Genomic DNA, 15,446 nt, shown 5'->3' on the forward strand with positions numbered 1-15,446 from the left:
TCTGTACCTCTTCAGGTCCCTCCCTATTCCAATAAAGAAAAAGCTACTTCTCAAATTTAAATTGAAAATCATCTGCTTTGACTGGGGGAGAAAGGGTTACCATTGCCCGAAAAAAGTCCTCTACCGACTGAAAAATCAAGGGGGATTGGGCCTACCCAATTTATTCTATCAGACTGTGCAATTCGCTGAAATCTTTTCAGTATACTCTAGGGATCCCAAACCTGATTGGATTGCAATGCAAAGACAGGCAATTCCCCTGCACACTATAGACTTTCTGCTCTGGAGTTCTCCTAAAAGGAGACCCACAGTCCTCGCCCCCACCCTCTCTCACTCCCTGGTATTGTGTGATGCTCTATATAAAAAACCTTCGGTAATCTCTAGTACCAAACCACTCTCCCACCTGTTTAATAACCCTTCCTTTCCCCCCAGGTTTGAATGTACAAGCCTTTCGTTGGTGGCTCAACAAAGGTCTCTTAAGAATAGGACACTTTTTTAACTCAATGGGTCCAATTTCTTTTGGATACTGTGTGATAAGCTCAAAATGCCTGCCATTGAGAAATTTAGACTGTCCCAGATTTCGCACTTCCTACACTCTTTCTGGCTAGACAAACCTGACCCCCCAACACTTACAACCTATGAACAATGGTGTTCCAAAATTATGGATCAGAGGGTAGGCATCTCTATTATCTATTCTGACCTGGCTGACAAGGCAGATAAACCACCCTTTGCTCAGTCCTGGGAATCGGAATTTGATACACAGTGGGGCCCGGGCGAGTGGTTCCAGTCACTCCAACGCACTTACAAAGGTATCATGAACATATCTCTTATAGAAGCAAATGTTAAAATACTCACTAGATGGTATTATGCCCCATCAGATTAGCCAGGATCTACCCATATGCTTCTCCCCTGTGCTTCAGTGGGTGTAATTTAGTTGGCTCCATATTAGAGGTTATTTGAACAAATAACTCCACCTAATATGGAAAGTAACTGGGGCTGTTGTTCCTCAGGATCCATCTATAGCCCTCTTGAGTCACAGGGTAGACAAAACCCCTAAACATACTAAGACCTTGATCTTCTTTATGTTTTTGGGAGCTAAAATTATGATAGCCGGAGCCTTGAAGAAGCCCTCAGTCTCAATATCAGCAACAAAATGGAAGGTCTCCTGGATCATGTCCCAGGAACTTGTTGCTAAATTTCAAGATAGAGTGTGAAAGTTTGAAGCAGTCTGGGAACCTTGGGTGGTTTACATTGGAATTCCCTTGTACCCAAACATGGTATCCCCAAAAAGGACCCTCCCGGCAGACCTACTTCCCCTTCCCTTGCTCATTGACCTTTCTTTCTCTAAAAGCCACATGGCTTCCCCCTCCTTTCTTCTCTCTCTTGACTTTTCATCTATTCTTTATCCCTAATTGTGAAGTAATTTTTTTGCTTCTCATGTTACTATATGTAGTGCCCCAACACTTGTTTCCAAAGGGGAATTTTATTTCTTTCTTTCACTCTCTTATATTTTGATAGCCAAGCACGAGGTTTTATTTTTTATTTTTTGGACACGAGAGTGGATCTTTGATTCCTCTTATCCCTTTCTATACAATTTAAGCGGCCTTAGCTCTGACATTAGCTAAACAGTGGCTTTGGACAGGGCTGGGGGATGGGACCTTCTCCAGATACCCATGATGCGGTCTCCACATCCACAGTTTGATTCCATGTGGGTGGCATGTGTGTTCCCCCCGGGTTGGAGAGGCCCTGGCGATGCTATCTTCCCCTAGCCGTTATTCCCCTGGGCCTTCTATGACAATTAGCTTAGAGGGTGTAAGAAGCTTTGACTACTTGTCATTTTGTTTGATTTATACTCTCGCTGTCTCCATATAATTACACAAACCACTCAAAAAGGTTTTGATTTCTTATACTGTACTTGTTCATTTACACCTTTGGGCCTTGCAGGCTAATTTATTATCTGTATGTACCTTTTATTAAGATATTCAATAAACATATTGAAAAAAAAAGACACAAGTCAATCCAGTTCAATTAACAGAAAAAAAAATAAAAGAGAAAACAAACAAACTCAAATATAAAATCTTATATACACTATCCAATACCCACAGTTGATACTGACAAAGCCAAAAACACCCAAGTAAAGCATAATTCAATTTGCTCCAGTGGAGGGGAAAAAAATTCCTTCCTTATCCCCCAAAAGGCAATCGTATATTTCCTGGATCAACTTTACCTATAAATATTAGTATCCAGTTATATTATGTGCATTTAGGAAAGAATCCAGGCTTTTCTAAAAATATTCTACAGAGCTGGCCAGAACCAGGGGAGTCTATTCAACATTTTCACAGATCTTACTGTGAAGAAGCCGTTCCACATTTGGAGAATAAATCTCTTGTTCTCCAGATGTAAAGCGTGCCCCCTTATACATGTTCATCATATCCAACCATAATTTCCTCTTTTCAAGGGAGAATAAACTAATTTCAGTTAATCTTATCTTATCTCTCCTCATAGCTGAGCCCCTCCATGCTTCTTATCAAATTGGTTGTCCTTCTCCAGTTCCCCAATATCATTTTTTTGAACTGGTGCCCAAAACTGAACCACATATTACAGATGAGATCTTACTAATGATTTATGCAGGGGCAAAATTATATCTCTTTCTCTCTACAGTCCATACCTCTTATAATACAAGAAAGGATTTTTCTCGCTTTGGACACCACAGCTTGGCATTGCATGCTATTATTATTACGTTTATGATCATCTGCAATGACTGAGATTTTCTTTTTAATCACAGACCCTATATCATTTATAAACACATTTAAAAGTTAGGGTCCCAACACTGAACCTTAGGGTACACCACTAATCCCCTTGAAAATGCCTATTTGGCTGAAATTTACATCTGGGTGGGGAGAAGTCTGTGCTGACGTCTCTCACGCTTGCTGGAGCCTACAACAGCGGCAGATATATCGGTCTATGAATGCTCCTTTTTTTTGTGAGTCACATTTATAGTGTATACTCATTAAACAGCAATGGTACTGCACTATTGGAGTCTCTGTATGTGCGTTCTTGCTGGGTATAACTGCTGTGCGAGAGAGGGTGAACAGAGTCCCATCTCCAGTGGGTGTTCTGTTTATTTCCCTGTGACAGATGATCCATTGCCTGAAACCCATGCAGCTCTATGCTCATTTAGACCTCATATAATCGGGGGTCTTTTTTTGTGGTAAGAGGCTATCTACACTGAGGTGGCAGATTACTGGCATTGTCTTATTTGAATCATTCATCTGTGGTATTATTTAATATTGGTTAAGATTGTGTTTATTTAATCTGCACTTATTTAAGCGATACTGCACTATTGGAGGTTTTATGTGTTATTCTTGCTGGGCTATATTGCGGAGAGGAGGAGATCATATACAGTGTGTTCTAAGGTAGAGGGATCACTGTCAACATTTTTTTTTTTACCATTTGAAGAAAAATAATAATGAACACTATGATGCATATTTTGGACATTTAGTCAAATCGCCTTGCCACTTATGGTGATAACATTGATTACATTTTATTTACATTTTTATGTTTATGGATAAAGTTCTTCCACAGCTCAACAGTAGTGTTTATATACACTACTAATAACTTTAGACTAAAGGCCCGTACACACGTACCGATCGTCGGCATACAAACGTCGGCGGACGAAAGATCTGCCGATTGTACGCGTGTTAGTATGGTGCCTCCGACAGATGTCTGCGCACAATCCGCGGACAAAAGTCTTTCTTGCAAACATGAAAATTTTTGTCTGCGGACACCAGAACGGACGATTGTTCGCCTGTCAGTACAGAATTCGGCCGACAGACCGCAGATTTGCAAGACTGGGCATGCTCAGAAAATTAAAAACACAGGGAAAGTTAACCATTACATGACATCACTTCTGCAGTCAGCTGAAGTCTGCAGACAAAATTCTTGTGCTGTCCTTGTGCTGTCTTTGCACTTTTCAACAGACACCGACATCCCGGAGAGAAAAGAGGAACATTTGTATGCCGACCATCGGTACGTGTGTACGGGGCTTAAGAGTATGAATCAGTAACCAATACTCTCTGAATACATGCTTTTAGCCAGTTTTCTATTAGCTTACAAACTGGTTTCAAACTGCTTTTGTAAGATCCAAGTGTACCACGTCCTCAGCCACCCCTCTGTCCAAGGTTTTGCTTACCTCTTCGTAAAAAAAAAAAAAAAAAATTAGATGTGTTTGACAACTTCTATCTTTCATGAATCCATGCTGTGTGTTGTTTAAAATGTTTTTTTTTTCCAAGCAAAAAGTTATCTATGTGGTCTTTTATTAAACTGTCCAGTATCTTCCAAACTACAAAAGGTAAACTAACAGGTCTATAGTTACTTGGCAAAGACTTTGACCCCTTTTTAACATAGGCACCACATCGGCCTTATGCCATTCCAGTGGTACCATGCCAGTCATAAAATTCAACGGTTTAGAAATGACCGTGCTCAATTCTTTTAGGACATGTGTGTCTGCCATCCGGTCCAGGTGCCTTATTCACCTAAATTGTATCTAAATATTTCTGGACCATATTCATTTTGATCTATAGTGGTTCACTTGGGGCTATGTTACTATAATCCCCATTATGGACATGAGCTTCCCCATGCTCCTTTGTATACACAAATTTGAAGAAGGTACTTAACCCCTTCATGCCAATGTATCACAAACATACTGTGTGTGTAAAAAAATAAATAAATAGTAAAAAATAAAGGAAACAATATTTAAAAAAATACCTAGATCAAGGTTTGATATAGGTCAGTGCCAGTATTCGTGTTTGGGTCAAGATTGGTATTTTTTTTGGACAGATATATATATTGTGGGGAATTAGCTCAGTAGCGGGTGTGGATGACCCCTTGGGGGGGGTGCGTTTACACAGGGAGATAGCCGAGAAGTGGTTGCAAACATGGTTTATTCTTGCAATTTACTTCACACAAGTGCAAGCCTCAAAAACATCAAAATAAAAATAAAACACAAAATAAATCCTTGCCACTGTGGGCGGCTACCTTCTCACATACAGGAACCTACCTACGGAGTCTGTCTCCAACCTACTGTTGGGCAAACTTTGCTGATCCTACAGCAGACACTCCATAGTCCATGTTTTTTCTTCACACAACCAATGTCCATTGAACATGTCCCTTTGTTTGTCTCTTCACATAGCAACCATTCCTTTGCTTGTCTCTTCACATAGCAAACAGTTCATTTATTTCTTCCACATAGAAATAGTTCATTTTCTCACCTTGAGAAGTCTTCACACTTTTTACCCTCCTCAGCGCACATCGCTCTAGGAGGTCTTCTCCCATGCTCACACAGTGTCGGGAGGCACACGTCTGACTGTCCTCCTCTCCCCAGCTTCACACAGCGTCAGGAGGCAGCAATCCATAGACTTCCTCTGGACAAATTATAGAGGCCTTCATTTCCTCATTCTGAAAAGCTGAAGTCTGTTCAACGTCCTTACACAGTTCTGGCTACCTCTGCAGCCGACACCCTATAGTAATTGGTGAATTTTCTAAACCAGGTAGAAATGTATCTCCTGTCTGTGACTACATCCACAGATTTACCTGACTTCCTGTCACAATATATATATATATATTTTTATATATATATATATATATATATATATATATATATATATATATATATATATGTGTATATATATTTTTTTTATTAGTATCAGTGCCAGTTAGTGTCAGTTTCAGTGTGTTTTATGTAGGATAAAAAAAGCAAAATGTGCACTATTGTTTTTGGGCTTTACTACGGGTACATACAACAACTAACATATGTGTTATCGCTGCAATACACAGAAGCAGGATAATTTAATTTGGGTTGTTTTTTGGTTTAAGGCTATGCTAGTAATAAAAAAATATATATAAAAAAACGGCAAAATTAAAAAAAAAAAAAAGATTTTTTTTAAATGAGAAAAAAACGCTGATACAACCTTAGTTGTACAGCAAATATTTGGCGGACTTTAAAGGCACATACTGGACAGGCAAAATCATTTGGTTAAAAACATGTATATTTTATTGTAAACATATATAAAATTAATCAAAAGAAAAAAAGCATATGTGCATATTCAACATATTAAAATCCAAACTGTTTACGGAGAAAAAACCTCCATATAGATTCAAATTGGATATACAGACATTGTGCGTGGTTCATTGCAAGAGGCAGGTATTGTTGTATTTGTCTGGAAAGGTCGACGCGTTTCACTTTGCGAGTATTTAAGAGAGTATTTAAACGTCTGAGGTCCAGAAGAAGCACAAAGCGAAACACGTCAACCTTTCCAGACTAATACAACAATACCTACCTCTTGCAATGAACCACGCACAATGTCTGTATATCCAATTTGAATCTATATGGAGGTTTTTTCTCCGTAAGCAGTTTGGATTTTAATATGTTGAATATGCACATATGCTTTTTTTCTTTTGATTAATTTTATATATGTTTTCAATAAAATATACATGTTTTTAACTAAATGATTTTGCCTGTCCAGTATGTGCCTTTAAAAACCGCCAAATATTTGCTGTACAACTAAGGTTGTATCAGCGTTTTTTTCTTGTTCACAATTAGGATTATGGCACACGAGGGTTAGCTCAATTTCTTCCCCCCTTAGCTTTTTTTTTAAATATTTTGGGACAGTATTCCTTTGATATAAAAAATAAAAAATAAGGATATATCCATTACTATTTACTACCAAATGAAAATCCAAATTGTCCTGAAAAAAACAAGGTATAATTCACCTGGATGCACACAGTAGTTGTTCATGATATGTACAATTTTACTAACACGTCAAAGTTGTAAAATTGTGATTAGGCATTTAGATTTGTTTTACCCTTAGGCACAAAGTAGTTAATAAGGTTAATATATTTGCCTTTTCTATGTACCCAGTCACCCACTCCAGATCATTTTGTAAAGGGCCTATATGTTCAGGCCTGAGCTTTTTAACATTAATATATTTGAATAATTTTTTGGGAATATCCTACTTTCTTTTGAAATCTGTCATTTATTTTAAATCTTTGCGGCCTTGATTTATTTTTGACATCTTCTGTTATATTCCTTGTAACGTTTTAATGATGATAATGTTCCTTCATTTTTATATGTTTTAAAAGCTCTTTTCTTATAATTTATAGCATTTTTTTAACTTTGTCCGTAAGCCACATAGGTTTTATTTTTTGCCTTATAAACGTACTGCCCATCAGAATATACTTTGCAGTGTGTTTCCATACACTTTTTGAATAATTGTTATTTCTGTTCTGTGTTCATCAATGCCAATTTTCCCGCCCAGTCTAAGTCTTGAAGAGCAGCCCTCACCCTTGGAAAACTGGCTTTCTTAAAGTTAAGACTTTCCAGTATGTGCTTGTTGTTTACAGCTAACATTATATGAAACCATGTTATGGTCACTGCTACCCAGATGTTCTTTTATATGAACATTAATAATAAGTTTTGCATGGTTAGAGATTACCAGGTCCAGCAGAGCATTGTTTCTTTTTTGTAATAGATTTATCATTTTTGCCCTTTAACAGTTCCAGCAGTGCCAATACTCCAGTCAATTTCCAGGTAGTTAAAATCCCCATTATCATCACTGTGCCAGTCCTTGCAGCCCTTTCTATCTGTGCAAAAAGCAATAATAATGGGTGGTCTATAACAAATCCCAATGGTTAACTTTGTAGTAGGCACATCTGTATGCCGTTCCACCTAAAATGCTTCAGCTTCAACACGCTCTCCATCAACTAGGTCCTCTTTTACACTTGCTTTGGGATCACTTCTCACATAGAGACTGACACCACCACCATCTCTCGGAAAGTGAACATAGCCAGGGATATGAACAGCCCAATTATGCGAAGAATAAAACCAAGATTTAGCAATGCCAATTAAATTATAGTCCTCACGTTAATTCATTGTCACATTTTGCAGTACAAATAGTACCATTCCCAGTCGTTGTTTGTAACATGGAACCTATTACCTGCATTGCCCAGGGTTGGCCTTCATTTCTGTGAGCCCCTATCACTACCTCTGACTACAAAAACTCATCTTCTTACCTGATAACCCTGGCTTACCCCTCCACCCTCCACATCATCCCCATTGAACACCTGCTCAGTGGGCAGAAGACCCCTTTTAAGGCTGTAATTTCTGCCCAGTGTTGGAATTTGCTCCCCCCCAAACCTCTAATGTGGGCTTCTAGAAGGGCAATCCACTCACATCTGTCGCTGCGGGATTTCATCCTGAAGCTTTTGCGCTTTTACTGTATACATGTACCACACTGTGCAGTGCACAACACCTTTAACCTTGCTAGCACTCATTATCCCAGTTACAATATTAACCACTTAATGCAAAATCACATATGTAAGTCATTTGCTTTTAAATGGTTGTACTGGGATGATGCCTACAGCTACAGGCATCATCCCGATATTGTGTTTAAGCCAGTGGCTGGCTTTTATGTAAAAGACATCCTAGTGGCTAATTAGCTGCTGGATGGCTTTTACAGGCAACGGGAGGGGGGCATTTAGTTGTAAAGGTAACTGTTTAAAATGGTAGCCTGATTAAGCTTTAAAATAACTAAAGGACATTTTAGGCATTTGTTTTACATGCCATAGCCTTGACCCATAAAAAGGGATATCTAACATCTGACTTACAAAGCATATTTAGTGGCATAAAGAAACAAACATGGTAAGTGCTAAAGTTAAGTTTTAACTTTTAATATTAGATTTATAAAAGTATAATTTTAAAGGTGAACTTTGATTGTTACAAAATAAAAATAAAAATTCAATATGGAAGTTGTATTGACCTGCTTTTACAGCTGTTAGATACATTGTTCCTGTCTTTTGCATCTCTACTCACTCTTCTTAAAAGATAAGTTCACCTTCAGGAACATGTTAAAGGCTCCACCCGTTTTTAGAATGGAACATGTAGCAAGTTCCAGCTCCTGCAGCCACTCGTGGATCTGCTGTCTCTGTGTGACAGCAGTACGAAGAGAAGTTCCCTGTACCAGTTGTCACTTTTTCAAAAGATCACAGCCGTGTGAACAAAGTTCTGTGAATGAATGAATGAACTACAAGTACCGATGTTGTTTGCAGCTGTCGGCTTGTAATTCTCTGTTGGACGCTGTGGTAGTTCAGTGATTTTTCCTGTTAGTAAGAAACTGCCTGCCTGTACTATCTATAGGCAGACAGCTTACACTGACAGTTTGCCAGAGTTCTGCATGGCACCAAGAATCTGCTGATCACTGATAAAAAGCTTTCCAGGGTCCTAAAAAAAAAAAAAAAAAAAAAAGCAATTTTTAACCTGCAAAAAAAATGTGCATTCATTATTGTTTTTAAAAAGGTGAACCTAAACTTTAATGTCTGCTTATATTGTTAAAGTGAACCCAATTAAACATATAGGGTTCCTTTTTATGACAGTTCTATAAGAACAGTACATGTCCATTGACTTAAATAAGGGTTATATATCTAATCTAGCAAAAAAAAACATTCAGATTTAGGTACTCTAACATAATCTTCAACTTGCATAAAGTGAAATACATTTTTAAAACCATCTATGAAGAAAATACTATGATTAAAAGCAGGATTTCTCTAAGAAACCTCTATAAGGCTTCATGGACACTACAGCTCCTAAACTTGAGTTTAGGAGCTTTGGGTGTTTTTTTGCCAAAGCTTCTAAATTCAACTCCATAAAAGCATATACTGTATGTCAATGTACACATAGGCTTTTAGCGGGGTTTAGGGGCTGCTGCGGTTAGGGGAGGTTCAACTTCCCTCTCCTGAATGCAGAAGTATCTCATTCAGGATAGGAATTTGTTTGACCGCTGGGTGCAAGAAACTGCAAAATGTGCCAACACCATGGCAAAATTGCACAGAGATTTTGTATCGTTTTGTGTTTTTCTGAGCCCGTGGTACATCTCGGCCAAGTGTACATGAAGCCTTAGATAAAGATAAATAAAGATTTATTGCTGTCACTGAGGATATTCACCCTCTCTAGTTGTCACTAGGACAGAAAATGATTTGAATCCAAAATGTTAGTTATCACTTTAATAGGAGGTGATTGAAAATCTAGGCATAGGGACACCTGTTCTGTTGAATTCGGTCCAAGAGGGGATTGCCCTTCCCATAGAAAAAGTTTATTTTCCTGTTATATCTCTAGGAAAGGAAGTGAACACAAATCTGCCCATCAGGATACAGAGAGCAAAGCCTGCATTTACCAATTGTCCCTTGTGTCTAAAAAAATAAATAAATAAATCTTTAGCTTGTTTAGCTTAAGTTGGCACATTAGTGAAAAAACATATTGAGCATTTTTTGTTATCTTGGCAAGGGATCCCCAAGAGACCTAGTGCATGGAGCACTTGGTCCAGGTCTGTCCAGTGGCTACATTGTGTACAAAAAGTCAGGAAAATTATGATTTTTTTTTTTTTTTTGTTAAACCAGTGGGTTGACTGGAGAAAAAAAAATTCAATACTCCCATGGGGTAATTGTATTATAAAAGCGGGGAGGGTTCTTCACTGTCAGAATACAATAAATTGTGTTGTTGGCTATAGCCAGTGCCACTGATTGAGCGAAAAAAAAACATGATAGGCTGCTTGTACAGAAGCCCATTAAGAGATTGACTTCTGTACAACCAGCCTGGCCATAGATGGATTGAAATTCGGCTGGTCCCTACTGAACTGGCTCAATTTCAATCCATCTATGACTGGCCTAAATCTCTGCTGGCTGTAGCTCCACTTCAGACTGAAGCCTAACAATTGGTTGTTTCTATGAGGGATCCTACAGCACAGTGCTGAGGCCCCCCACAATATATGAATATTGTCTGTTAGGGATTAACACATGTATGAGATATTAAAATGCATTAGCTTTTAACCTTCAACTAAATGTAACCACTTGCTTACTGGGCACTTATACCCTACTTCCTGACCAGGCTCATTTTCAGCTTTCAGTGCTCTCACAATTTAAATGACAATTGCACGGTCATGCAATGCTGTACCCAAATGAAATTTTTATCATTTTTTTAACACAAATATAGTTTTCTTTTGGTGGTATTTATTCACCACTGGGTTTTTTTTTTCTAAACAAACAAAAAAAGAACAAAAATTTTAAAAAACAAATTTTGTTATAAAATTTAGCAAACAGGTCATTTTCCTCCTTCACTGATGGGCACCAATGAGATGGCACTGAAGGTAACTTATTGGCTGCACTGATGGGCACTGATAGGTGGCACTAGTGAGCACTGATGCGGTGGCACTGGTGGGCACTGATCAGGAGGCACTGAAGATGAGGCACTTATGGGCAGTGATTAGCAGTACTGATCGGCACTGATAGATGGCATTAATGGGCATTGATTAGCAGCACTAAATGTCACTGATTAGCAGCACTGAAGGGCATTTAGAGGAGCGATGTCCCTCTAACAGAAGCCAGGTTGTTTTCTTCATGCTGGCAGTGTGAAGAAAGATAAAAAGCCAGTAACCGGCGTCTGTTAACTTCTGTGATCAGCTGTCATTTTCCTAAGGACTCAGAGATCACAGAGCATGCCACTTATATGCCCCCTGGGGCACATGGGTGGTGCGAGAATGGGAGGACGTCCATGTACACCCTCCCATCATTACGACTATAGTGCGGGCGTCAAATGGTTAATAGAGCATCCAAATTGGACATTGTCTTTCTATGGTAATGTAGTCTGGTCTTCAGTAAAATGGCTGCCAGTAAACATTGTCTTTCTATGCTAATGTAGTCTTGTCTTTAAAAAATGGCCTCAGGAAGGTGTTAAGTAGGGATGATCTAACTTTTCAAAAGTTCGGTTCGACCAGAACACCCGAACTTCCCAAAAGTTCGGCCCGGATTTCAGAACCCCATTGAAATCAATGGGACCCGAACTTCAGTAATCAAAAAACACCATTTTGAAGCCCTAAAAAGTGCCTAGAGTTCTGGGTCATGCCCCAGGGACTATTAATCACACAAAAAAAGTTCTTAAAAATTGTCATTTTTGATAGAGAGCCAATTATTGAAAAAATTATTGAAAAAAAAAAAAGAGATTTCTTTTTCTTTGGATTTAGTGTCTGGGGGTCTAGAAAGTGTACCTGTGAAGTTTCAGCTCTGTAGCATGTCCAGAACCAGAAAAAAAAAAAAGATTGTTTGTATTAGAACACTTATAGAACAGGGATATGGCTCCGCTATTTTCACACCTTGCCGGTTTTGTAGCAAGCGTTTTTTTGTGCATTTTTTGGGGGACTTTGGAGGCAGGCATAACATCAAAACTTCTGTGTAGGGGTATATATACATACACCCATGTATGTATATATATACACATACACATATATAGGTGTGAAAGTAGCAGAACACTATACTTGCGCTAATGAAATAATTAACACCAATAGGTCTCCGCTCCTATCACACCTATATATGTGTATGTGTAAAATAAATATAAGTGTGTGTGTATATATACCCCTATACAGAAGTTCAGATGTTTTGCCTGCCTCCAAAGACCCCCAAAAAATGCCCAAAAAAACCCCTGCAATAACACATCTGGGCGTTTTTTTGGGCATTTTTTATGGGGTCTTTAGAGGCAGGCAAAACATCTGAACTTCTGTATAGGGGTATATATACACACACAATTATATGTATATATACACATATATAGGTGTGATAGGAGCGGAGACCTATTGGTGTTAATTATTTCAATCTAGTGTTCTGCTACTTTCACACCTATATATGTGTATGTGCATATATACACATATAAGTGTGTATGTATATATACCCCTATACAGAAGTTCAGATGCTTTGCCTGCCTCCAAAGACCCCATAAAAAATGCCCAAAAAAATGCCTGCGCCAAAAAAAAAAACGCATGTGAAAGTAGCAGAACACTATACTTGCGCTAATGAAATAATTAACACCTATACAGAAGTTCAGATGTTTTGCCTGCCTCCAAAGACCCCAAAAAAATACCCCAAAAAATCCCCTGCAATAACACACCTGGGCATTTTTTTTGGCGCAGGCGTTTTTTTGGGCATTTTTTTGGGGTCTTTGGAGTCAGGCAAAACATCTGAACTTCTGTATAGGGGTATATATACACACACACACACTTATATGTATATATACACATACACATATATAGGTGTGATAGGAGCGTGATATGCCTGTTAATTATTTTATTAGCACAAGCATAGTGTTCTGCTACTTTCACACCTATGTGACATGTGTGTATATATATACCCCTATACAGAAGTTCAGATGTTTTGCCTGCCTCCAAAGACCCACAAAAAATGTCCAAAAAAATGCCTGTGCCAAAAAAAATGCCCAGGTGTGTTGTTGCAGGCGTTTTTTTTGGGCATTTTTTGTGGGTCTTTGGAGGCAGGCAAAACATCTGAACTTCTGTATAGGGGTATATACACACACACACTTATATATATATATACACATATATAGGTGTGATAGGAGCGGAGACATATTGGTGTTAATTATTTCATTAGCGCAAGCATATGTCTCCGCTCCTATCACACCTATATATGTGTATGTGTATATATACAGACATGGGTGTATGTATATATACCCCTACACAGAAGTTCAGATGTCATGCCTGACTCCAAACATGTCCTCAAAAAAGCCCTATAAACGCCTGCAGCAAAAAGCAGGCTGACAGGCGAGAAGCCATATCGCTGTTCTGAAAGTGACCTAAGAGAAACAATCTTTTCTCTATAGCGGTCACCCTGACATGGAAGGGTTTTGTCACCCTGCCATAGCAGTCAGAGTCAGTTAACCCTACACTACACTATGGTCCCCTTACACTTAACACTTTCCCTACAGAAGCTAGATTATTAAAACTAACTGTAGTGGAAAATAGCACCCTAACTACACTAGATATCCCTTTCCTCACACTAAAAATTGCTAAATGACACTTTGTAGCAGAAGTAACAGAACTGCTTCCACTCTCTTCCATGTCCCTGTATTACAATGCTAGGAATTTGGCGGGGGCTATCTTATATACTGGGGGGCATATTCACTAATGATTGGCCTATGGACCCCCAAGTCACTCCAATCACATTCCTAGCATTCTCCTGCCCCCTCAATTGGCTTTTACTGATGGTTCTGGTCAAATCACGGGCTTTTAAAGCCCATTTCCTGTACCATTGCATTTTGGTCGGTTCTGGTTGCCGAATTCTGAACTTTTTCAGCAAAAAGTTCGGAATTCGGCCGAACCTCGAACAGCCAATGTTCGGGTCGAACCGATGGTCGACCCGAACCGTTCGATCATCCCTAGTGTTAAGCTGTTTCTATGCAGGTACTTATTAATTTGAGTATATATAGTGGCTTCCGTATCCTGGCCCCTTATCCCCTGATGAAGTTGCGTGATCTGGTGATGTAACACATAGGGAGGGACCTGTGATGTCATGCTGCTAAGCTAAAGTACACTGTTCTCCATCTATAGAAAGGTTTTTCCTATTGAAATGCATGTAAACTGTTGTGCACCAGGATATTTGCACATTTTAAGTTGAGTTTTTTTTTTAGAATGTGGGTTATTATTTAAATAAGGATATATTAGTGATTATATGGAGAGCATTAGATATCCTTTCCTTTTTTCAGCTTTACATTAATACCAACCTAAGGATTGCGGAGGATGGAGATGAATGAAATGAGCATCTGAACATTGGAGGTAGAAAACAGCAGTCTTAACCTGAGAGACCTTTAAATTGGGTCAATACATAAGTTGAGGGTTCTGGAGTGGACATTTGTGGAAGTATGGTATGCCACAAAGTTTTATGTTTATATTGGATGAAGTTATAAATGGAATATGGACACAGTGGACTGTTTTTTCTGTAATTTTTCACATTTTCGGCAGGGATGAATTTATCACAATTTATGATTTTATGCTGTGATATTTATGTGTTAGTACTGTGCGGCACTGGTTTGATATATAAATTCATCCATTGGCTGATTACCTGCTTACTGCTGATTTGTCAGTAACCTAAAATAGAAAGACAAACAAAAATAATATGGGATTTCTCTTAAATACCCACTTTTGACACATCTGTAAATGCTGGATTCTTTATTCCTTATTTAATAAGGAGTAAAAATAAGGCAAGAATAGTGTCTTACATTTGTTACAGATTAATTGTGAACATTAAAGAAGAGCTCCAGGCTCCTTCAGAAAAAAAATTCAGCAGCTAATCCTGTAGCTGCTGACTTTTAATATTAGGACACAGTGTCTTCTCCTCAGCCAATTTTTCCATCGCCTCTAAGGATCTGCTGTCGTCATTGCTTGTAAGGAAAAACTGGCAGTGAAGCCTTGCGGCTTCACAGCCGGTTCCCCATTGCGCATGTGTAGAGCACACTGCGCTTTGTGTACAGGGGAAGGAGGAGGGGGGCTAAACTTCCGGGTGATCTTGCCGTGGAGAGATCACTCAGGTACCTGCTCCCCCCTCACCCCCTGAAAAGTGCC

This window comes from Pelophylax lessonae (genome assembly GCF_965119305.1).
Source record: "Pelophylax lessonae genome assembly, chromosome: 1".
In the NCBI taxonomy this organism is placed as follows: Eukaryota; Metazoa; Chordata; class Amphibia; order Anura; family Ranidae; genus Pelophylax; species Pelophylax lessonae.